This window comes from Lemur catta, chromosome 10 (assembly GCF_020740605.2).
Source record: "Lemur catta isolate mLemCat1 chromosome 10, mLemCat1.pri, whole genome shotgun sequence".
NCBI lineage: Eukaryota > Metazoa > Chordata > Mammalia > Primates > Lemuridae > Lemur > Lemur catta.
This window is the reverse complement of record NC_059137.1, coordinates 21,929,561-21,955,384: the sequence shown is the minus strand read 5'-3', so window position 1 is coordinate 21,955,384 and position 25,824 is coordinate 21,929,561. Positions and strand designations below refer to the sequence as shown.

The 25,824-nt window shown below is 38.1% G+C and overlaps 1 protein-coding gene across 5 annotated transcripts in view; it reads right to left on the bottom strand.

The window, feature by feature from the left end:
• The window catches only part of PTBP3 (polypyrimidine tract binding protein 3), an 86,275-nt gene extending 60,993 nt beyond the window's left edge, over positions 1–25,282 (bottom strand). For 2 of the 5 annotated variants that reach the window (XM_045563619.1, XM_045563621.1), the window contains exon 1: positions 25,080–25,281. The gene's annotated coding sequence lies outside the window, so the exon portion shown is untranslated. Of the gene's footprint in view, positions 1–24,355; positions 24,604–25,079 lie in introns of those variants that run through there. The other 3 variants (XM_045563623.1, XM_045563622.1, XM_045563620.1) reach the window with 3 other exon arrangements.
• Between the last annotated feature and the right edge of the window lie 542 nt (positions 25,283–25,824).

Genomic DNA, 25,824 nt, shown 5'->3' with positions numbered 1-25,824 from the left:
CCCCTGGGTTCAAGCAATCTTTTCACCTCTGCCTCCTCAGTAGCTTGGGACTACAGATACACGCCACCACGCCCAGCTTCACATTTTAAGTTAAAACTCTTTCAACTGCCTTTTTTTCACAAGGTGATAACTAATGAAATATTATCACTTAACTATGCATATGAAAGAACTCTCTGTAAGATAAAGAGAAAACATTCTCTCTTCCAAGATAGCTGCAGAAAAACATGTATAATTCTGGTCATAGAACTGTTTACAAATGCTATTTTTTTGAGACAGGGTCTCACTCTGTTGCCCGGGCTTGAATGTAGTGGCTTACTGCAACCTCAATCACCTAGGCTCAAGGGATCCTCCTGCCTCAATACAAATGCTACTTCCAACAGAGTCTTATGATCTTCTAAACTTTGGAAATCATAGCCATATCTTATAAAAGTAGCAAAGGTCTATAGTTTTGGCTGTGTCCTACTTAATAATTAATAATTTAAGGCCCTAATAGTAGTACATATTGACACCCATTTACTGAAGTATGTGTGTATATATGTGTATATATATATACTTTTAAGTTATCTTTATTAAGCCAATCATTGAAACTTCCCTCATTTCACACATTCATAAACAATATAAACAAAACCTAAGAATCTTTTAGATTTCTCACAACAAAGAGTTCTACAGTCTAATATCATTTTGTGAATGAGGAAACTAAGGCACAGATGAGTTAAGTAACTTATACAAGATTACCCAACAAAGAGTAGGGGTCAGGACTCCAACCTAGACAGGCCAATTTCAGCGACCATGCTTTTAATCGCTATACTAAACTGCCAAATATAAACTACCCCTATGTTCATAATAAGAGATTGGTTAAATGAGTTTCAGTATATCCATGCAATGAAATACTAGGTGGTTATTCAAATGATGAAGCACCATCTTACCAACCCGGATATAAATTTACAAAACAAGGCAGGCACAGTGGTTCAATCCTATAATCCCAGAACTCTGGGAGACAGAGGTAGGAAGACTGCTTAAGTCCAGGAGTTAGAGGGTGTAGTGGGGTATAATTGTGCCACTGCACTCCAGCCCAGGCAACTCAGCGAGACCCTACCTTAAACAAACAAACAAATTTACAAAACATTGTTCATTTCATTTCAAAAGCCATATATATATATATATTACTTATAACAACATATTGTATTTTCCATTTTTATAAAAATAAATAATAGGCTGGGCGAGGTGGCTCATGTCTGTAATTCTAGCATTTTGGGAGGCCAAGGTGGGAGGATCACTTGAGGTCAGGAGATTGAATGAAACCAGCCTGAGTGAGACCCCATCTCTACAAAAAATAGAAAAATTAGCTGGGTGTGGTGTCATGTGCCTGTAGTCCCAGCTACTCAGGAGGCTGAGGCCGGAGGATCGTTTGAGCCCAGGAGTTTGAGGTTGCTGTGAGCTATGATGACACCATTGCTCTCTCACCAGGGTGACAAAGCGAGACTCTGTCTCAATCAATCAATCAATCATAAACATACACCATGAGCATACACACAAAGGTCTAAAAGGAAAGTTACCTAGATGTTAGCAGACATTATTTTATTTGGCTTTTACTTTGTTTTACACTTGTCACCTGTAAACATTAACTAATCAAAGGGAAAGGAGCTATTTTCATTTTGGGAAAAAAAGGAACTTTAGAAATTTTACTAACATTTATCTCAAGCTCCACAGCTAGATCTTTCAATTAAATACATTTCATGAGGATTTTGGTCAATTCTGCTACTGACCATTATTGAACATATTATCCCAAAAATGATAACAAAAAATTTTAAAGTTTTAAATTTCTTCTTGCATCATTTAGAGATCTATAAGTACCTCTGAATTTTATAAAAGCTACACTATATGTGTTAGGATAGTTTTCAAGTTTCTTAAATTCAAGAAAGAGATTAATAAATCAGAGTGAGTGGTAATGAGCCCCACCATATGTAAATTCCCAATGCATCACAAAAGGAGGTATTCCAACCTCCTTTTCAACTTAGTGAAATTAAAAATATACTTTATTGCTTTAGCAGACTAGAAGCTATGCTCCTATCTCTAACTCTAATAAAATAGTATATTGTTTGTTACAGAAAAACCAACTTCTAAAAATAATGTTTATTAACCAAATGCTACTGGAATATTAATTATCACAAAGCCAACAGAAACACCATGGTGTTGGAAACAGAGCATGGACTTCAGAAACAAACCTGTCTTTGAATCCTGGTCTATCACTTACCACCTGTTAGACCTAGGGTATTAGGTAGGATACAAAATCGTAAGTTTGGCATCTTGTTCTGTAAAATTGGTCTAACATCATAATAGATATGCAAAATTCCCTTTTAAAAGGACTTTTTGTAGACTACTACCTAGCAGGACAGGGATAATATGCATTTTTTTAAATCTGGAGGGGAGTGAGGACAGCACTGGTGAACAGAGCATTGGTGTTCTGTCTCCTACCTCTATCATTAATTGAGAGAGGTGTTGAAATCCATGACTAATTATGGGTTTGGCTACTTCTTCTTTCACTCAAAATTGGTATCCAGCTTCTCAGGAAAATGTCGTATTCCCTTAGACAAGAGTCTTCTCTTGCATGATAAATTTTAAAATCTTGGGAGTGCTGGCTCAGTCTAAAAGGTTCTCTTCAGCTACTACTGCTTCTTAGGGATGGTTGCCACTATTGCTCCAACATGTCCTCACTGGCAGTACAGCTGTTGAATGAAGTTCCTGTTTGCAATAGTGACTGAGCACAAACCACTGTCATTCTACCAGTATTCTCTTCCCATGAAAGGAAGGAAACTCTTCTCTGGTGCTACTCAGCTACTATTGCTCCTAACCTTGAAGTCATTGAGCTCTCAAATTCTGTATATATTTATTCATATATTCATTCTCTCTTTCTCTCTTTCTTTCTCTCTCTCTCTCTCTCTCTCTCACACACACACACACACACACACACACAACCACCCATTGCCCAAACCACAGTAAACATTCTAGTGTCAGTGTCCAGAATTAGCCCAAGATCATCCTCAGGTTCAATAATTCCCTAGAAGGATTCAGGAGAGACTTGGCATATAGTTGCACTCAAGGCCAAGATTTATTACAGTAGCAGAATACAAAGCAAAATCAACAAAGGAAAAGGTACATGGGGTGAAGTCCAGAGGAAACCAGACACAAGCTCCCAGGAGTCCTCTCCCAGTTGAGTCACACAGGATACACTGAATCCCTCCCGCAACAAATTGTGACAAAACACACAAAATGTTGTCTACCAAGGAAGCTCATTAGACTCAGTACCCAAGGTTTTTAATAAGGACTGGTCACAAAGACACCCTCTGCCTAGCATGCACCAAAATTCCAGACTCCCAGAAAGAAATCATAAACTGTACTGTTTACATAGTCTAGGCTCAAGGAATCACTCTTACCATTTAAAGAAAGGTCCATATCAATATAGAGAACAAACTGTTTACCAGCCAAGTTGCTAAGTTCCCACAAACCAGCCAAGAACCAACCTTACAATCAGTCTTTCTTTCTTTCTTTTTTTTTTTTTTTTGAGACAGAGTCTCACTCTGTTGCCCTGGGCGAGTGCCGTGGCATCAGTCACGTTCACAGCAACCTCAAACTGCTGGACTCAAGTGATCCTCCTGCCTCAGCCTCCTGAGTAGCTGGGACTACAGGCATTAGCCACCACGCCTGGCTAATTTTTTTTGTTTGTTTCTATTTTTAGTTGTCTGGCGAATTGTTTTCTATTTTTAGTAGAGATGGGTTCTCACTCTTGCTTAGGCTGTTCTTGAACTCCTGAGCTCAAGCAATCCACCCACCTCAGCCTCCCAGCATGCTAGGATTATAGGCGTGAGCCACCGTGTCCAGCTAAGCAGTCTTTCTAAGGATAGCCATCTCAAGCCTGCCACATTAACTCTTTTCTGCACACTTGCAAAGCCCAAATGACCAACAAAGTCAATTTTTCTTATAGTTTTCGGGTAAGACTGGAACCCACACATACTCCCTTAAAGTTAAGGTTCTATTTCTACAGCTACTGCTGCTGCTACTGTACCCAATTAGCAACAAATTTGAGAAGGGGGAAAATGAAAGCTCTGTGCTCCTCCATAAGATCAGAGAGACAGGATATAGTATCAGTCACAGGGTTAAATGGCACCAGCTATAGAAGTCAGATCCCTGGATTCAAATATCCTGGTTCAACTACTTATTGTGTGATGGATAACTTATTTGGTCTCTCTGCACCTCTGTTTCTTCATCTGAAATGGGGAAAATAAAAATATCTTCCTCATCATGTTGCTGTAAAGATTACATGCAGAAATACACATAAAGGACTTAATAGCTATTATTTAAAAAGAAATGTTCTTTCCTACTCTAGTCCCGATGCCTGCTGAACTCTCTATCTGAGATTAACAGGCAATTAGAATAATCAGGGTCTTATATACATGGTTATGATACAATACTAGCAACAGCTAAAGTATATCAATTTACACTTTAAAATGGACCTTAGAATAAATGGTATTTGGACAACTGGGTAACCATTTGGAAAATGATAAAAATTGATTTCCATATCTCATATCACACACTAGGATAAAGCCCAAATGAATCAAGATCTAAATGTAAAAAAATAATCATACAAGTATTAGAAGAAAATATGATTGATTTCCTTTATGTCCCTCCAATGGGAGAGCCTAATTATGACTCAAAATCCAGAGCTATACAAAACAGCAGTAAGTTCAATTATCCAAAAGTCAAAAGACTCAGCATGGCAGAAAGCCTCAAAAGCAAGTCAAATAACAAATCGAGAAAAATATGTGAAATTCATTATAGACAAAGGGCTTACCTCTCTAATTTACAAAAAGCTTCTAGAAATTGAGAAGAAAAAGACTGAACCAACAGAAAAATAAGAACCAGCAACCGGAAATACAAATGGCCCTTAAAGATATGCTTGCCTTATTCACAAAAAAAAAAAAAAAATGTGACTAAATTGAGTAACATTTCTCACCTATAAAACTGGCAAAAATCTAAGTTTGACAGGAGACTCTTTTGGCCAGAACTGGAAGTGCAAAATAGAGCAATGGAAGTGAACCTGGAACTGTTTACCAAGGAACACATTTAACTTTTTTTTGAGACAGAGTCTCACTCTGTTGCCTGGACTAGAGTGCCATGGCATCAGCCTAGCTCACAGCACCCTCAAACTCCTGGACTTAAGTGATCCTTCTGCCTCAGCCTCCCGAATAGCTGGGACTACAGGCATGCACCACCATGCCCGGCTAATTTTTCCTATATATTGTTTAGTTGTCCAGCTAATTTCTTTCTATTTTTAGTAGAGACAGGGTCTCGGTTTTGCTCAGGCTGGTCTCAAACTCCTGAGCTCAAATGATCCACCCATCTTGGCCTCCCAGAGAGCTAGGATTACAGGCGTGAGTCACCATCCCGGCCCACATTTAACTTTTGATATATAGCAATCCCATGTTTAAACTCTACTTCACAAATATACTTGCATACATATTTCATGACATATAAGACTATTCATAAGAAAGTATTAGAGCACAATATTAGAAATAACATGAGTCCACCAATAAAAAACTTGATAAATAACTGTTATATTCACAAATTAAAACATTTTCCAACTGTTAAAAATGGAAGGGCAGACTTTGAGTAAAATTCCTTACGTATTATTGAAAAATCAAAGTATAGAACAGCTTATATAAATATGCTGCCTTTTATATCAGAAGGGGAAGAAAAATATGTATATCTTTACTTTCATTAAAAAAGGAACTGGAAGGGTAAAAAAAACACCCTTCTTTTTGGGGGGAAAGGAGAGTGGGGAAAAGGCTAAGTAGGCTGAGAATGAGAGTTCTCTATATCTACATAGTTGACTTTATGTTAAATTACTTCTATTCTTTTAACTTATTTACATGTACTATAACAAATCAAATATTACAGGAGAGTTTATATGATAAAAATAAATCCACCCCAATCCTAACAGTTCTCATTTATTCTAATGGTTGTCCCTAAAACCCTAGATAATAATGCTTATACCATTATTTTTTGCATTATCACCTTTAAAAATAAACACATTGATCTCTAATATGAAAAATTTAATTTAGCTCTTAGACTTCCTCCTTTCTCTGTCCTCTCAATGTTTGAAATATATGCTGTAATTTCAATTCTTCTATAAGTACCTTTGAACTTTAATAATATACTTATATCTCATTGCTTAACTTGTCAATTTAACATTACCTCTTGATCCTCCATTCTCAAAGACAGAGCTAATAGTGCTAATAATCTCTTTTCCACCTCCCTCTTCCTGCCACCTTCACTTTTTATGGTTCAGTTGTTTCATTCTACCCTGCAACAACATTCTGGGCTTTGTCCATTCATGTACTGTCTAAAGGCTGACTCAAAGTTCAAAATCAATAAATAATATTCATATTTTTATAATTATATTAGCATTGCTCAAAGAAACATAATCCTGGCACACTTCACTTTTTTTTACTCCATGGTCCAATGTCACAACCTTAGGACCACTTGGAAAAAACTTCTTAGAATCAAGGTCAAACGGATCCTTTATTGCACTCTCATCAATTGTTTAACATCATGCCACATTATAATGTGATTCATAGTATGACCATGATTTTCTTTTCTTCTATTTATTTTTGCTTTCCATGACTTTCCCCCCCCCAGACAGGGTCTCACTTTATCGCCCAGGCTGGAGTGCAGTGATGTGATCGCAGCTCACTACAGCTTCAAATTCCTGGGCTCAAGGGATCCTCCTGCCTTAGCCTCTGAGTAGCTGATACAGGCACACGCCAACACGCCTGGCTAGTTTATTTATTTATTTCAGAGAGGAGTATTGCTATGTTGTCCAGGCTGGTCTCCAACTCCTGGCCTCAAGTGATCCTCCTACATGGCCTCAAGTGACCCTCCCACCTCAAGTGCTGGAATTACAGATGCCCAGCCCTCTATGACACTTTTAATTGCCTTTTATTTTTCCTCACGTGATTGTCCTTTATCAGAGCACCATTTTTTCCCCAAACTCTCCATGACACTATTCATTCTATCCAGTTCTTATTTTTCCCCAGAGATCTCCTTCCTAAAGCCCTTTGTCATTCTGCTCCAATCTAGAATGACTGCTTTCTAGGCCTTTCAAACAGCTGTCAACCTTCTTTACACTTCTCTTTTGGATTGACTTAGTAAAGAATTCTGGATTAAAAACTTTTTCTTAAGAAAATCAGAGGCCGGCACGGTGGCTCACGCTTGTAATCCTAGCACTCTGGGAGGCTGAGGCGGGTGGATGGCTCGAGGTCAGGAGTTCAAGACCAGCCTGAGCAAGAGCGAGACCCCGTCTCTACTAAAAATAGAAAGAAATTATCTGGCCAACTAAAAAAAACATATATAGAAAAAATTAGCCAGGCATGGTGGTGCATGTCTGTAGTCCCAGCTACTCGGGAGGCTGAGGCAGTAGGATTGCTTGAGCCCAGGAGTTTGAGGTTGCTGTGAGCTAGGCTGACACCACAGCACTCACTCTAGCCTGGGCAACAGAGTGAAACTGTCTCCAAAAAAAAAAAAGAAAATCAGAAATACTGTCTGTCTCATTTTCACTTAGCATACAGTGTTGCTGGTAAAATCCAAGTTCATTTCTTTAAAGTTGACTTATTTCTACCTGGAAACTTTCAGAATTACCTCTTCATCATGGAATTCTGAAATTTCACAATAACATAACAACATATCTAGGTGATGAGCCTTTGTACTTATTGTACTAGGTATCTGGTGGGTTTTTGGTGTGAAGCCTGAAACTTCCATGAGTTGCTAACTCCCATCTCCAAATTCAACCATAGAGAAACTGTCAAAGCTAGAGGGATATGTGGATTTCAGAAACTAACCAAAATAATGACAGGAAAACCCAGAGAAAGCTGAAGACTAAGTTGAACTTGTGTTTGGGGTTGATGGAGATGACTGGCTATAGACTGGGGTTGAGTACCCAAAAGTGTCAGTGAGAGGACACACTGGAAAGAAGCTTTTTAAATTCTGTTCTTGCCTAAAAATATTTTCAGGAATAAGAAACACACCGGATTTGCCACACAAAGATACATACTAAAAACTTTTTGGAAAAAGTATTCAAATCAGTAGAAAAACAAAGCTAAGAGATGACACAAGAAAATAAAAAATATTAAAAATAAAACGGATCCACTATCTTGGTGAAGTTTATATTGTCAAAAAAAAAACAAAAACAAAAACAACCCCCCCAACAAAAAAAAAACCAGAAACAAAAATGAAGAAAAGCTGAGGTCCAGAGAAAATGAAAAAGTATATCTATAATAATCCAGAGCTAAAATTCTAGGCCATCATCATCATCATGAAATACAAAAAGAAAAAGATAAATCAACAGCTGAGTTGAAATTTTTACTACATCCCTCTTAGGGACCAATAGACCAAACATACAAAATATGACCAGAGAAAAGAAATAACACAAATAACACAATCAGTGACTTAAGTTTATAGATAACACTGAATGCAGAACCAGATATCCAGCTAAGAATACACACGTACAAAAACAGCCATTGTGTCAGGTTAGCAAACTATTATCTATAAAAGGGCCATGATATGGTCTGGATGTTTGGCTCCTCCAAATCTCATTTGAAATGTGATCCCCAGGATTGAATGTGGGACCTGATAGGAGGTGTGTGGGCAATGAGGGCAGATCCTTCATGAATGGCTTGGTGTCCTTCCCTCGACAACAATGAGCGAGTTCTCACTTTATTAGTTCACCCAAGAGCTCCCGGTTTAGAAAAGCCTGACACCACCTCCTCCCTCTCTTTGTTCTTTCTCTTGCCATGTGACACACCTGTTTCCCCTTTGCCTTCCACCTTGATTGGAAGCCCTCACCAGAAGCAGACACTAGTGCAATGCTTCTTGTACAGTCTGCAGAACCATGAGCCAAATAAACTTTTCTTTATAAATTACCCAGGCTTGGGTATTTTCTTTATATCAATGCAAAATGGATGAATATAGGCCAAATATAAATCGTTAGTATTTTAGGTTTTGTGGCCTATACAGCATCTGTTCACAACTACTCAACTTGGCTGTTGTAGACACAAAAGCAACCACAGATAACACAGAAACAAGCATAGCTGTGTTCCAATAAAATTTAGACACTGAGATGTGGATCTCATCTATTTTTTTAACCTATCACAAAATATTAATCTTTTTTTCAACATTTTGAAGTATAAAAACCATTTTAGCTTGCAGGATGAACAGGTGAAAGTGAGCTTTATTTAACTCTCAGGCCATAGTTTGCCAACTTCTGTACAAGATCATAAATGAAGTCTCAATATTATCCAAAGGAATATACTGAAGAGACTATGTCTATACAGTAAAATTAGAAACAGTAACAAAATGATAGATTACATTTGGAAACTAAATTTCAAAAACTAATAATCCTTGGGATAAGAAGGAAATTTTTTAAAAATCATAAGGAAAAATGAAAAAATATCAAGAAATAATAAAAGCACTAATCCAAAATTTGTGAGATTCAGCTTAAGTAGTACTTTAACACAAATTTATAAATATTTTTTATCAGGAAACAGGAAATTTAAAAATAAGTGAGTTAAAGTCAGGCACAGAGAGGTTCACACCTATAATCCCAGCTACTCCAGAGGCTGAGGTGGGAATACCACTTGAGCCCCGGAGTCTGAGACCAACCTGGGCAACATAGCAAGGTCTTATCTCAAAATAATAAGTGAGTTAATTATTTAATTCAAAAGAAAGTTAGAAAAGAGCAACAGAGAAAACTCAAACAAACATGGAGGATACATTTTTAAAGAACAGAAAACAATGAAATGGAGAACTGAAAGACAGATTAAAGAACATTAATAAAAACCATTGCTGGTTCTTTTAAAACATTAATAACAATAATCTGGACTTCTGGCAAAACTGATCAAGCAGTGAAGAAGCAAACAATGCAAACTACAAAGAAGAAATAACTAAAAAGACTACAGAGATTAAAAGTTTATGTAAGTATTATGAATTGCAGATTAATAAACTTACTAAATTAATAATGAAATGAACATATTCTTAGAAAAACATAAAATCCCAAAATTAGTGTGAGAGAAAATAAGAGAATCTGAATTCACTCATAAGAATTAAAAACAGGCCAGGTGCAGTGGACCATGCCTATAATCCTAGCACCCAGGGAGGCCAAGGAGGGAGGATTGCTTGAGCTCAGAAGTTTGAGACAGGCCTAAGCAAGAGGGAATCCCCATCTCTCAAAAAAATAGAAAAACTAGCTGGGTATGGTGGTACAAGCCTGTAGTCCCAGCCAGCTACTCAGGAGGCTGAAGCAGGAGAATCACTTGAGCCCAGGAGCTACGATCATGCCACTGCACTCTAGCTTCGGCAACAGAGCAAGACTTTGTGTCAAAAAAAAAAAAAAAAAAAGAATTAAAAGAATTAAAAACAGCCAGGCATGGTTATGCACACCTGTAGTCCCAGCTACTCAGAAGATCGAGATGGGAGGATCATTTGAGCCCAGGAGTTCGAAACCACCCTGGACAACACAGCAAGAGAGCAAGATCCCATCTCAAAAAAAGAAAAACATTAAATATGGTAAAATAGGCAAAGATCTTCCATCTTTCCATCACTCCCTTCCAAAAAAACAACTCAGGCCCAGATGGTGAGGTCAACCAAGCTTTCCAGAAAAAAGTTATTCCATAATATGGCAAAAAATGAAAGTTACCCAGTTCATTTTAAGAGGCTAGTGTAATTTTGATTCGAAAAATAAAATTAGGCCAGGCGCGGTGGCTCACGCCTGTATATATATAGAAAACATATATAGAAAAAATTACCCGGGCATGGTGGTACATGCCTGTAGTCCCAGCTACTCGGGAGGCTGAGGCAGAAGGATTGCTTGAGGTTGCTGTGAGCTAGGCTGAGGCCACGGCACTCACTCTAGCCCGGGCAACAGAGCGAGACTCTGTCTCAATAAAAAAAAAAAAAAAAAAGAAAGAAAAAGAAAATTAGAAAATCACTACTTTGTAGCAGTTTTGTTTCGCCTTTTTTTTTTTTAGAGACAGGGTCTTGCTCTGTCACCCAGGCTAGATAGAGTGTAGTGGTGCAATCAGAGTTTGGTATAACCCTGAACTCCTGAACTCAAGCAATCCTCCCGCCTGAGCCTCCTGAGTAGCTACTACAGGCACATGTCACCATGCCTGGCTAATTTTTTAAATTTTTTTGTAGATAAGGGGTTCTTGCTAAGTTGCTCAAGCTCGTCTCACACTTGCGGCCTCAAGTGATCCTCCCATCTCAGTCTCCCAAACCACTGGGATTACACGTGTAAAAGCCACCACACCCAGCCAAAATGATCATTTTAATAACTCATTCAGGAAGAATCATCAATGGATGCTAAAACTAGTTGACGAAAATTTGAAGATTATTAACATAATCTCAAACTATCACTCCACAAACTACTTAAGGAAAAACAGTAAATGTACAGTGGAAAACCAAGCAAACACAATCTTAAACAAGTGATCAAAGCTAACATCACAAACAAGAGGACAAGTCAACCTCCTCCTCTGCTTTCTAATACAATAGACTGAGAAGAGCACAACATGATTTCTGTGGTATTCTTGCCAAAAATACAAAACCTAAATCTAGCTATGAAGGCACAGATAACCAAGGGACATCCTGCTCAGTAACAAGCCTGCATTCCTCAAAAATGTCAGAAGAATGTAATTAGACTCTTATCTCATACCACATAAAAAAAAAATAAAATGAATTAAAGACTTAAGTGTAAGACCTGAAACTGTAAAACTACTAAAAGAAAACAGATGGAAAGCTCCAGGACATTGGTCTGGGCAATGACTTTTTGGATATGACCTCAAAAGCACAGGTAACAAAAACAGACAAACAGGGTTACATCAAACTAAAAAGCTTCCTCACAGCAAAGAAACAATCAACAGTAATGAGACAACCACAGAACAGGAGAAAATATTTGCAAACCACACATCTGATAGGGAGTTAATACCCTAAATATGTAATGAACACAACAGCAAAAAAACAACTTAAAAATGAGCAAAAAACCTAAATAGCATTTCTCAGAAGACACACACATGGCCAACCGGTATATGAAAAAATGCTCAACATCACTAATCATTAGGGAAATGCAAATTAAAACCACAATGAGATATCATTCCACACCTGTTAAAATAGCTATTACCAAAAACATGAAAGATAACAGTGTTGGTGAAGATGTGGAGAAAAGGAAATCTTTGTATACAGTCACTGGGAATGTAAATTAGCACATCCATCAAAGAAAACTGTATGGAGATTTCTCAAAAAATTAAAAATAGAACTACCACATGATCCAGCAATCCCACTACTGGGTATATATCCAGAGGAAATTAAATCAGTATGTCAAAGAATGTCTGTACTCCCAAGTTCATTGCAGCATTATTATTCATAATAGCCAATATATGGAATTAACCAAAGTGTTCATCAATGGGTGAACAGATAACAAAATGTGGTATATACACAACATTGAATACCACTCAGCCTTTAAAAAGAAGGAAATGCTGTCATTTGAGACAGCATGGATGAACCCAGAGACATTATGCTAAGTAAAATAAAGCCAGGCACAGAAAGACAAATACCTCATGACTTCACAGAAGCAGAGATATAATGGTAGTTACCAGGGTTAGGGGTGGGGGTAAAAATGAGGAGATGTTGGTCAAAAGACACAAAATTTCAGTTAGCAGAAACAAATTCAAGAGATCTAATATATGACATGGTGACTATAGTTAATAACAATGTACTGTATACCTGGAAATAAGAGTATATTTTCAGTGTTCTCACCATAAAAAAAGATAAATATGTGAATACACATGTTAACTAGTTTAATTTAGCCATTCCACAATGTACACATATTTTAAAACATCGCCATCAACATATATAATTTTTGTCAATTAAAAATTTTAAAATAAAGGAAAAAATTGAAAAGAAAAGATGGTTGAAATGTCAATTGATTTACAGATTTTAATCAATCACAATCAAAATCCCAGCTTCTATAGAAAATGACAAGCTGGCCAGGCACAGTGGCTCATCCCTGTAATCCCAGCACTTTGGGAGGTTGAGGCAGGAGGATGGCTTGAGTCCAAGAGTTTGAGATCAGCGTGGGCAATACAGCAAGACCTCATCTCTTCTCTCTCTCTCTCTCTCTCTCTCTCTCTCACACACACACACACACACACACACACACACACACACACACACACACATTAATTAGCCTGTGTGGTGGGGTGCATCTGTAGTCCCAGCTACTCCACAGGCTGAAGTAGGAGATAATCTGAGTCTGCAGTGTGCTAAGATCCTGAGAGAGGGAGACCCTGTCTAAAAAAGCAAAAAAAAAAAAAAAGCTAATTTTAAATTTTAAAATGAAATTCAAATGACCTAGGATGTTAAATCAATTTTGATAAAGAACAAAAGTGGAAGACCTACGGTACTTAACCCATAGTTATCTAGACTGTGTGATATTAACATAAGAACAGAAAAACAGATAAAGGGATAAGAATGAAGTATATACAAATAAACTCACTCACATATGGTAAGCTGATTTTCAAATAATGGTGCCAACACAATTCAGTCCAGAAAGGAAAATCTTTTCAGCAAATGGTGCCAAACTAACTGGACTGTTTACTCACACCATACACAAAAATAAATTTGAGATCCATCTTAAACCTAACCATAAAAGCTAAAACTACAAGGCTTCTTGAAGCAAATAAAGGAGAATATTTTCCTTCATAGCCTTAGGCTAAGAAGATTTCTTAGATAAGATACAGAAAGCTATAACCAAAAATAAAAAAGATAAATGTATCAAAATTAAATTCTTCTATTTATCAAAAGACACCATTAAGAAATTTAATAAATAAGCCACAAACTGAGAGAAAATACAATACACATATCTACAAAAAACTTATATCCACAATATATAAAGAACATTTATAACTCAATAATAAAGACATAAACCCTATTTGAAAGGTCAGTAAAGAGCTTGGAAGTTGTCACTTTTGTCTTTACAAAAAGAAAAATACCTAACAAACAAAATCATCAGCTATTCTTGGACTCATCACAGAAGTGAGGTCATAAGGCCTCACCACCTCAAAATCTATAGATATGGATGAATCCAGAGTTGTCCTTATCTGGAGCAGAAGCTGGAGACATAAATTGGTAGGAACACTTAAATCATAACTTTGACGAATTGCTGGAGGCTGAGCATGAACTAGCCTAAGAGTGAGAAACCCTTGGAGCCTGTAGTCTTATGAAGATCCCACACTTTCCTCCAGGAACCCCACCAAGATCTCAAAGTGAAGACATAAGAGAAAGGTCCCTTTCCGTGTCTACCAGGAGGAGGGGGAAATTAACCACTGTGAAATATGCCTGACAGCAAAAGTGTTCTCCAAAATTAAAGACTTTACCTAGTCCAATGTAGGGGAAGGGCATTTCCTTAACTCCAGCCCCACTAACCCTCCTGTCTTACCTCAAGAGGGAAAAAAGCTATGAAACACTTGGGGAAGGTCACAGACCAGCTACACAGGCCAATTAAAGGGATAATATTTAATCATAAGATTACAGAATGCTTACCCTCCCCAACACCTTACCACATTACAAGGCTCCAGTATAATAGCAATGGTTACAGCTGAAAGAGCAGCAATTACCAGACTCCGAGGAGGAGACAAAAACATGGACACTAGAGAAATTCCTAGGCTGAATAACATAAGACCACACTAACGGCCTTTTACCTCAGTTCCTATTCTCTGAAACATCATGTCTGACTTTCAACAAAAAATTACAAGGCATATTTAAAAGGTTAAAAAAAAACACAGACTGAAGAGACAAAACAAGCGTCAGGACCAGACTCAAACAGGACATGGATTTTGGAATTACAAGATGGGGTCTAAAATATTAATAACAAGGCCGGGCGCGGTGGCTCACGCCTGTAATCCTAGCTCTGGGAGGCCGAGGCGGGTGGATCGCTCGAGGTCAGGAGTTCGAGACCAGCCTGAGCAAGAGTGAGACCCCGTCTCTACTAAAACTAGAAAGAAATTATCTGGCCAACTAAAAATATATATACAAAAAAAATTAGCCGGGCATGGTGGCTCATGCCTGTAGTCCCAGCTACTCGGGAGGCTGAGGCAGTAGGATCGCTTAAGCCCAGGAGTCTGAGGTTGCTGTGAGCTAGGCTGATGCCACGGCACTCACTCTAGCCTGGGCAACAGAGTGAGACTCTGTCTCAAAAAAAAAAAAAAAAAAAAAAAAAAAAAAAAAATATATTAATAATTACGATCAATATGTTAAAAGCTCTAATGAAAAAAGAGGTAACATGCAGGAAAGATGGATAATATAAATGGAGATACAAAAACTTTATAAAAGAACCAGAAGGAAATGCTAGAAATCAAAAACACTAACAAAAATGAAGAATGCTTTTAACAGGCTCATCAGTAGACTGGACATGGCTAAGAATCAATCAGCTTGAAGATATTTCAATAGAAACTTCCCAAACTAAAATGCAAAGAGAAGAAAATGAAAAAAAATTTAAAAAGCAGAACATCCAAGAACTGTGGGACAATTTTAAATGTGTAACACAGATGTAACTGGAATGTCTTCTAACATTTTCTAGAGGAAAAAAAGTATAGAACAGAAAAAATATGTGAAAGTAGTAATGGCCAAGAATTTTCCATAATTAATGATAGACACCAAACCATAAATCCAAGAAACTCAAAGAAAATCAAGCAAGATAAATACAAAAAAATCAGCATCTTGACATATCATTCAAACTGCAGAAAACTAAAGACAGGAAAAACTGTGAAAGAAACCAGAGGAAAAAATATACCCATAGAGGTATAAGGACAAGAATTACAGAGGTTTCTTTCTCTGCATCAAAACCAAACAAGCATAAAGAAAGTGGAGTAAAATATTTAAAGTGTTGGAAAAAAAAAGCCAACCTGGAATTCTATGCAGAGAAAATATCCTTAAACTAAAGGAGAGATAAAGATTTTGTCAGACAAAAACCAAGGAATTCAATGTCAGTAGACCTGACCCACAAGAAAAGTTTAAAGTTGTTCTTCCAGGAGAAGGAAAACACTATAGATCGGAAACTCAGATCTGCATAAAGAAACACTGCTGGAAAATTAACAAATGCAAGTAAAATAAAATCTTTTATACTTATTCTGTTTATTTAAAGTAATAAAAGTTTCCAAGTCACTGCAAAAATATATACAATAAATAAATAAAAGTAATAATAGTAACAATGTACTGGGAGATCATCATGTATGATTTAAGTGAAATGAAGGTTAGCAATGTCATAAGGACAGAAAGCCAGAATTAGCAATGTTCTTATTACATACCTGCACTACACCTGAAGCAGTGTAGCATTATTTGAAAGTGGACTTAAATAAATTGTAAATGTACAGGGCAACCAATAAAAACATGTTTAAAGGAAGCATAATTAATACGCTGAGGAGAAATAAGTGGAATCATATAAAATGCTCTATTTAAACCAGAGAAGGCAGAAAAAGGGCAAAGAACAGAGCAATAAATAGAATAGCCATGAATATGGTATAGTAATCCAGCTACATTAATCATCACCTGAAATGTGAATTGTCTATGTACACCATTTAAAAGAGAGATTGTCAAAACAGATTGGTATTTTTTTTTTAAAAAAGGCCCAACTATAAATTGTCTGTAACAAACCCACTTTAAAATAGGCAAAAGACCTAACAGCCATTCACAAAAGAAGATATATGAATGGCTAATAAGCACATGAAATGATATTCACCACCACCAGTCATCAGGTCAATAATGCAAATTAAAACTAAAATGAGATAATACTAGCCCACAAGAATGCCTAAAAGTAAAGACTGGCAACACCAAGAGTTAGCAAGCATGTGAAACAACCTGAACTCTAATACAAAGTTGGTCAGAGTGTAAAGCTGTTATTATACTTTGGAAAAGTTTCTTAGGAAGTTAAACATACACATATCCTATCACCCAACAAATCTACTCCTAGGCATGGAGTAAAATGAAACAGACATACACTCAAAGACTTATATACAAATGTTCACATCTTTATGGCTATAATGATAGCCCCAAACTAGAAAGAACCCAAATGTCCATCAACATGAGAATGGACTTTTAGATACTATGACATGTTCATATAATGGAATATTCACAGAAATAAAAAATAAACTAATGATACATGCAACAACATGGATGAATCTCAAAATCATTTTGCTGTGTAAAAGAAGCCAGACATCAAAGAGCTTAGTCTCTATGATTCCATTTATATGAGGTTCAACACCAGGTAAAACAAATCTATGATGATAGAAATCAGAACAACTGCCTAGACTGGGTCTGGAAAGAGGCAATAGGGAGCTTTCTGGAATGGTATTCTACTGTCTTAAGGTGTAGGAAATATTAGTGGATACATTGGCAAAATTTATTAAATTGTGCCTTTAAGACTTGTGCATTTCACTCAATGCAAATTATAGCTCGGTTTAAAAGGAAAAGGATTTGCAGCAAAGGCCTTCTATAATATATTTCCTATAGTTCAAGCACAATGGTAGGCAAACTTTTCCTGTAAAGGGTCAGAGGGTGAATATTTTAGACTTTGAAATCTCCGTTACAACTACTCAATTCTGCCATTGTGCGAAAGAAGACACAGACAACATAGAAATGAATGAGCATGGCTGTGTTCCAATGAAACTATTAACAAAAATAGGTGGCAAGCTGGATGTGGCCAACAGGCTGTAGTTTGCCAACCCCTGGTCAAGCAAACAGATAACTGACATTCAAAATTAATTTAAATATGCTATATTATTTTCTCTGATACAGTGGCAGCAGGCATGATAATTACTGAAAGCCAATTATGGTCCTTCCTATACAAGTGAGTTTTCTGTACTCATCTACTCACTTAAAATAGATTACTCAGAAAAAGACTAAAACATTTAATATGAAAGGCCATCATTTTTTAAAAATCATGTTTTAATAGCTACTATAGTATACTGAAAAAATAACCAAGAATATGAAAAATATTTGAGTTTAAAATAAGTCAGCTAGTAATAATGAAAGTATAAACTAGAAATTTAAAGTCCACTTAGGTACATACACAAAAAGCTATGTTACCCCACAATGCTGCCACTTTGATTTATATGTTCTTGAAACATGTGCAGTTATGACTTATCATCACCTGATTGACTCTTCATTTAAAAGAATTCAAAATTAAAGATAGCAATTATTTCACACTGTTTCTCAATAAGCATTTCAAAATACAAAAATTATATGAAGAAATAAAATATTTCGCAGGAAGTGCCAAAAGCTATTTTTCTTAATTTTGGCAAAGCTAAAAAATGGATACCCACAAAGAACATCCAAGGTATACACCTAGATATAACATGGTATGGCCCTAAACTGCCTGAAAATGTCTACCTGTCTTCAAGAGAATTCCAATCTAAAAAACACAACAAATTCTTTCCCATCATGGTATTTACCAAATAGAAGAAACACTAGCAAAATTAGAAGGCTTATGTTCCAGTATAAGTTTGCTATCTAACTAGCTGTGTGACAATCTAGCATTCATTCATACATCAGATATTTCTGAGAGGTTACTATGCACCAGACACTGGAAACACAATAGTGAAGAAAATACCAAAAACCACTGCCCTCATGACACATTCTAGTGAATCACATAACCTCTAAAAGCAACTTTTTTTTCCTTCTCTAAAACCATAGGTTTTATATTAGGTTGGTGCAAAAGTAACTGTGGTTTTAGCATTGTTGAAATTTGCCATTTGATATTGGAATACATTCTTTATAAATGTGGTTATGTTATACATCATTTTAATGTGCATTTCTTGCTTTATTTTTTTCCTAATGACTTATTACTTGCTGTTTATTTTATATTTATTTTAGACTCTGGAAATGCTGTTGGACAAAAAGCAAATTCGAGCAATTTTCTTATTCGAGTTCAAAATGGGTCATTGAAACAGCAGAGACAACTCGCAAAATCAACAACGCATCTGGCCCAGGAACTGCTAACAAAGGTACAGTGCAGTGGTGGTTCAAGAAGTTTTGCATAGGAGATGAGAGCCTTCAAGATGAGGAGTGCAGTGGCCAGCCATAGGAAGTTGACAACAACTAATTGAGAGCTCAATCATCGAAGCTGATCCTCTTACAACTGCCTGAGGAGTTGCCGAAGAACTCAACATAGACCATTCTACGGTTGTTTGGCATTTGAAGCAAATTGGAAAAGTGAAAAAGCTCGATAAGTGGTTGCCTCATGAGCTGACCAAAAGTAAAAAAATCATTTTTGAAGTGTTGTCTTCTCTTATTGTACACAGCAACAACAAACCATTTCTCGATCAGATTGCAATGTGTGACGAAAACCAGATTTTATATGACAACCGGCGACGACCAGCTCAGTGGTTGCACTGAGAAGCTCCAAAGCTTCCCAAAGCCAAACGTGCAGCAAAAAAAATGTCATCGTTGCTGCTTGGTAGTCTGCTGCTGGTCTGATCCGCTACAGCTTTCTGAATCCCAGAGAAACCATTACATCTGAGAGGTATGCTAAGCAAATCAATGAGATGCACTGAAAACTACAACGCCTGTAGAAGGCATTGGTCAACAGAAAGAGACCAATTCTTCTTCACAACAACGCCCCGACCGCACTTTGCACAGCCAACGCTTCAGAAGTTGAACAAATTGAGCTACAAAGTTTTGCCTCATCTGCCATATTCACCTGACCTCTCGCCAACTGACTATCACTTCTTCAAGCATTTTGACAACTTTTTGCAGGGAAAAGGCTTCCACAACCAGCAGGATGCCGAAAATGCCTTGCAAGAGTTTGTGGAATCCCGAAGCACAGATTTTTACGCTACAGGAATAAACAAACTTATTTCTCGTTGGTAAAAATGTGTCGATTGTAAAGGTTCCTAATTTGATTAACAAAGATGTGTTTGAGCCTTGTTATAATGATTTAAAATTCATGGTCTGAAACCACAATTACTGTTGCACCAACCTAATACTAAAGGGTATTTTCAATTCTTTCTTTAAAAGTCCATATTACTTTTCTGAATCCAGGAAAGCAACTTATGGAACATAACCTGAAATCTACTCTTGCCACTGGCTAAAACCATTTGTTGTGTCATCATATTCAGACAGCAAATAGCGGAAGAAGTAACTGTTAGCTTAACTCTCACACAATCTAGATGAAATATGAGCCTTATTGGCCTATTAGTATTTAGTTGGTAACTGAGCTTCCTTGGATGGGATCCAAGAAAGAATAATCTTATGAGAAATTTCTCCAGATAATGCATAATTTTACATTTCCAGTATTTAAGTCTATAAAAGTATAGACTGCCTACTGAGTCAACTAATCAGCTTATCTTCTCTTCAGAGGAGGATCTGATCTTTATGTTTGCAAAGTGCTTGCTACAACAAAACAAGTAGTCAGAAAACCAAATCTTATATTCAAGCATGCATGGCTCCTGTGCCTAACATTTAAATTTTCTTTCATTTATCAAGACATTTTTCCCCACAATAAAATAGCCATGACAGTCCTTCAAGCATAATTCCTTAACTCCTAAATGCTAAGTTTTTAAAATATCTCATGTATTTGTCTTTGCCAGATAAAACTCTAGAATCACAAATTACATTTCTGTTAAGACCAAAACAATATCCACTTTAAATAACTCTTCTCCCACAAGCACCTACAGAGACACCAAAAGCAATCCTAGTACAGCTGAGCCTATGGTTTCCAATCTCTGAGGACCATTCCCAAATGAGAAACTGACTTAAATATTACCTAAAAAAAGGCATATTTCACCAAAAGGGGCCACTCAGCTTACTTTTAACTCATAAATACTTTCAAAGTTTGCCAAAGCAGGTCAACTCCACAATAAAAGACAGTATTAACAGTAGTTCCCAATTATGCTAGTCTTGGACATCCTACCGTTAGTGTCAAGGGCTGTTTGCTATATTATTTTTAAGGTGTTTTGAGAATATGAACACCACAACCAGATCCAATAAATGCAAATGAAGCAGAAGCAAATTGTTAGCAAAAAGGGATGACAGAGAGAGACGGACAGAAAGTAGTGAGACAACTTTATGTAAGTCAATCTATAATATATAAAACACATAGAATACAAAGATGAATTATTTCCTTCTATGGTAACCTGAACTGTAAGTGGCCTCTAAAACTAGATTCTCAATTTAGCTATATCGAACATTAATTACTAAAGGAAACCTTAGAACACTCAGTTATATTTTAAAAGCTTCATATGGATGAGCATTATTTACTTGATTTACATTTAAAAATCAAATAAATGAGAAGACATTAACAAAAACTGAAATGGTTTATAACTTAGAAGAATCATTATCAAATATAAAACAGCTCTCTGGCTGTTCACCTTTTAGACAGAATCCTCATTGCTGGCAGTTAGGTATCACAAAAAAAAGTCAGGCTTTGGAACCAGGAAGACATGAGTTTGAGCACTAGTGTACCACATTCTGGACACAGACTTTCTGAATTTATTTTTTCATCTCTAAAATGGAAATATTAATTACCTACCTTGAAGAATTATTATAATGATTAGTAAAAATATATTTAAAGCACCTGGCACATAGTAGCCAGTGAAGAAATATCAGCTGCTATTATTTTATTACTCATAAGCACATCCATGAAAGAGGATATAAGGGACATGGTAAGAAGATAAATTAGGGCCTCGTTTACATTTAACAGCTAAAACAAAACAAAAACAAAAAACATCCTGATTAAGTGAAACTTCCGTTCACATTTTACACATATGATACTACAGCTCTTCCTCATAAATACATAAAATCCAAACTTAGCTACAGGTCTACTTATTTTGGAGCTAAATAAAAATAAAAGATTATCACACCGTAAAGCAGATACTTTAAAGAACAGGTGAGAGGGTGTCACCATTGGGGAAAAAAATGCCAAAACTAAGATATAAAAATGCTAATGAAAGGAGAGTAAAAGATTCCTACCTTTAAACCGACTGCTATAAGATCTGTAACAACACTGTATGGAAAAAGTAAAAAGAGAAAATGGAAAACAAAGTTAGAGAACAAGCTTTTAAAAGACAGAGATAAGATTAAAGGAAAAAAAGCATTACAATAACAAATAATAAAAATAAGAATGTGATGAGTTGTGAAATGTTAATACAAAGAAAAGTGATGGGACAGTCTAGCAACAGCAGAGTATAAAAGCAAATTCTTCATAGCAATGTAAGAAACAAGTAACTATCTTTTATCATTTAGAAAAATATAGTTGTGCTTCGATAAAATAAATATGTATTTATCCATTTACTTCTATTTAACAAACACAAATCAAAACTTAAAATCACCAAATTCATTCTTTTAAATCACTGGCATGAATTATCATGTCTAAAATTTTAAAAGAAACAAAACCAGTGCTTGGATTTTACAGAAATAGAAGGCATCTTGCAAATCTGCATTTACCACCCAAACTGCTCACCAAAATATAGTGAAGACAGTCTCTCAGAACTAAAATAAATACAAACATCAAATTTCAGACATCAAAATTTTCAAAGACTTGCTTTTAAAAAAAACTCTAGCATGTAAAAACTGTGTCTAAGTATAAATTATCTCTTAGAAGGAAATGAACACCTACATACACAAAAGACAGTTGGGATTTGAGGAGGAACTAGAAAGATATGTTGACTGGTGGTTTGTGGTTTGCTTTTTAACTATCCAAAATAAAGAAAAAGGTCCTTTTTCAGGCTGCGGGAAAATGTAGAAATTTAATTAGTCTCCTGAAGGCAAAAATTCACTGTATTCAAAACCACACCTTTTAAGACCAGGGTGTAAAAACCCCTATAAAGTCTTGCCATACAAACATTCATTTCATCTAACCCCAAAGAAACTATTCGATTAATAGTTTATCTCCATATCTCCTAAAAGAATGCTACAAATAAATTCTACATATTGTTAATAATCTAAATGTCATCATTACTTCATAAATGTAAACAAATACATGACTCTTGATTGGTTAAAGATGCAAATCGAACAATAACCATGCAGATATTTAATTTTCCTGACTTCTGCAATTTGATATTCATTTATCTAAAATTTAAAGGTGATAAGTAACTCTGATGTTTTCTGCATAAAAAATAAGATTGTGTATTATTATGATCATTGGTCCTGATGCAAAGAGCAAATCATGCTCCCACTTGAACTTCCAAATGAACTTACCTTCCGGTATCTGTATCATTGCCCTACATATTTAAACCCATAAACACATTCTTAGCTTTAAAACCACAAATAGGATGAAGGGAGAGTTAAGTTCTTAAATATGATCAAAAAGTAAGCCTGCACTTCATAGTTATCCAAGAGTTTAACAGCCAAGACACAAAACTTAAGAGTCCTCTTTATTATAACTATAAATTTTGTGACACAAAAACCTAGCCTGTTCCTTATTGAAGTCAAATCTTCTAATGACAATTAACTACACACAGTGAAATACTAATTTCACAGCCTTCCTGAACTGAAATATTGACATAACACAAATCATTAAGATTGCAAAATTTTGCATACATATAAAATGTAACCGAACAAGGTAACGTGAAATAAGACTTTAGCCATACTGTCAGAGAAGCTTCAATTATTATAAAATCAATACTCTTAAAGACCATCATAAACCAAAAGTAAAAAAAATATTTTTAATGAAACTGTTTTAAAAAGATCACAATCTGAATAAAACCTAAAACTTCACTTTGATGTCTAGCAGAGTGTAATCTGCATTCAAATGAGTTAATCCAATCTATCATATACACTTAACATTGCGAAACTAAGATAAATGAAATCTAACAAGGGCAAAAACTGTTGGAAGATTCCATCCTCTTTACACGACATGACAAAAATCATCAACTATATGGCAACATGTAAACGGCTTTTATTGTTCAAACAAGTTCCATATATTCCACAACCAAGAGGCTTACAGAAATCTTGTCATCAAAAGTAAGTAACAGGCCAAACAAAACCTCAAATGCATAAAGGGAATAAATAAATGGATTTGTAGTCTCTAATAAAGCTGGAGATTTTTTAAACCCTTGATGTATACTACAACCAAGATCCTGATATAGTTGTTTCTTTAATTAATAAAATATGTCAGGTCCCACCCCATCTCCCTGAGTCCCCAGAGAACTATTTATATCGGTGATTCTAAATATTTTTATTTTGGTCATAGACCCCATCAAATTTTTGAGCATTTGAAATCTCCCCGAAAATTGCACGTACACAATATTTTACATACACGGCAGCGAATTCACTAAGTTTCCTGCGGGAGAGACTGGTGAAGGGGGAAGCTTCCATGGTCACTAAGTCCAGACGCCTGGTGTACAGAAATCGTTAACATATCCCACAGCACAAGTCAGGAAACCTCGGCCAGTCGCCGGCAGCCCAGGGACCCGCGTGGGGCCGCGGCTCCGGGCCAGGTCGCCGCCCAGACGCGCACCGACGCCTGCACTCGCCGTTCGCTACTCCGCGGCCACTCGCCCCGCCGCCCGGGAAAGCTCCACCGTTCGCCCCACCTCTCCGGTAACAGCAACTCCCCCAGGGGGAGGACGCCCGCCCCGAGCGCCGCCTCCGCCTCCCCCAGCGCCGCGCACCATTTTCTGAGAGGAAGTGTCGGGAGGCCGAGCCGGGCTCCCCGGACTCTGGGCGCGCAGGGCGGACCCCGGCACCGGCGGCCGGACCGGGCTTTCCTCCGCTTCCCGGTGTGCGGCGTTGAGGCTGTGAAGGGGCGGACATTAAGGACATAACGCGAGGGGGAAGGAGAAGCTGCAGCAGACGGCGCCTCCGCGATGCGGAGATCCCCACCGAGACGCCCGGAAGCCCCGCAGTCGGGCTCCGCCGGGGCCGCTCCTCCGGCCGCCGGCGCCGCGCCCCGCTCCCCAGCCCGGGCGCGTCCCGCCAAGAGCCGGGAGGAAGCGGGGCCAGCGCAGCCCGGCGCGGCCGCCGCGCCGCCGAACACTTACCCATCCATGGCCCAGATGGAGAAGCGCAGAGTACAGGCACTGACGGGCTCACCGCGAGCGGAGAGTGCGGGTGGCGGCAGCAGGGCGGCTCCGGGGACGCGCCAGCGGCGCCTCTTCCGAGCCCCGGCGGGTCGGAGGTGGAGAGAGAGTGGGAAACAGGGGCGGGGACCGGGCACGCTCCCGCCACCGCCGCGCCCCCGCTTTCCCCACCCCGCGAGCGCGTCCCCGCCTCACCTGACCCCGCCCCTCGGCGTCGCGCCCTCCCTCAGGGCCCGCCCCTACGCTCGCACCCACTCTCGCCCCGCTCGCAGTCGGCCTCCGGCGCGGCTCCAGGGCGCCCTCTTCCCGCCGTCGCCGAAAGACCCCGCCCGGGCCTCATCCCGGCGCGCGTGCGCGCCCCCAGTTTCCCTTCTGCGTTCGCGGGAGTGCGCTCCTTGTACTTCCCGCTCCGCGGAGCGCCGCGCCCGCCCTCCCGCGGCCCCGCGGGCCTTCCGGCTTCGCGGACTGAGCGGCCGAGCTTGAGCACCTCCCTCTGCTGGCGGGAAAACCCTTGGGGACCTGACTCCCGAAAGTAGGTAGGAATGTCCCGCCAGAACCCCAGTTCCGAGGTGGAAGTGCCTCGGGTGTGCGCGGCTGTAAGTGGCACGTCCAGCGGCCAGGCGCTGGCTGTGGGCTTCGGAGCCCCGGGCACTGCAGCCCGAGGAAGCCCAGGCTCGAGACACGGGAGAGGGCGCCCCAGCCTGTG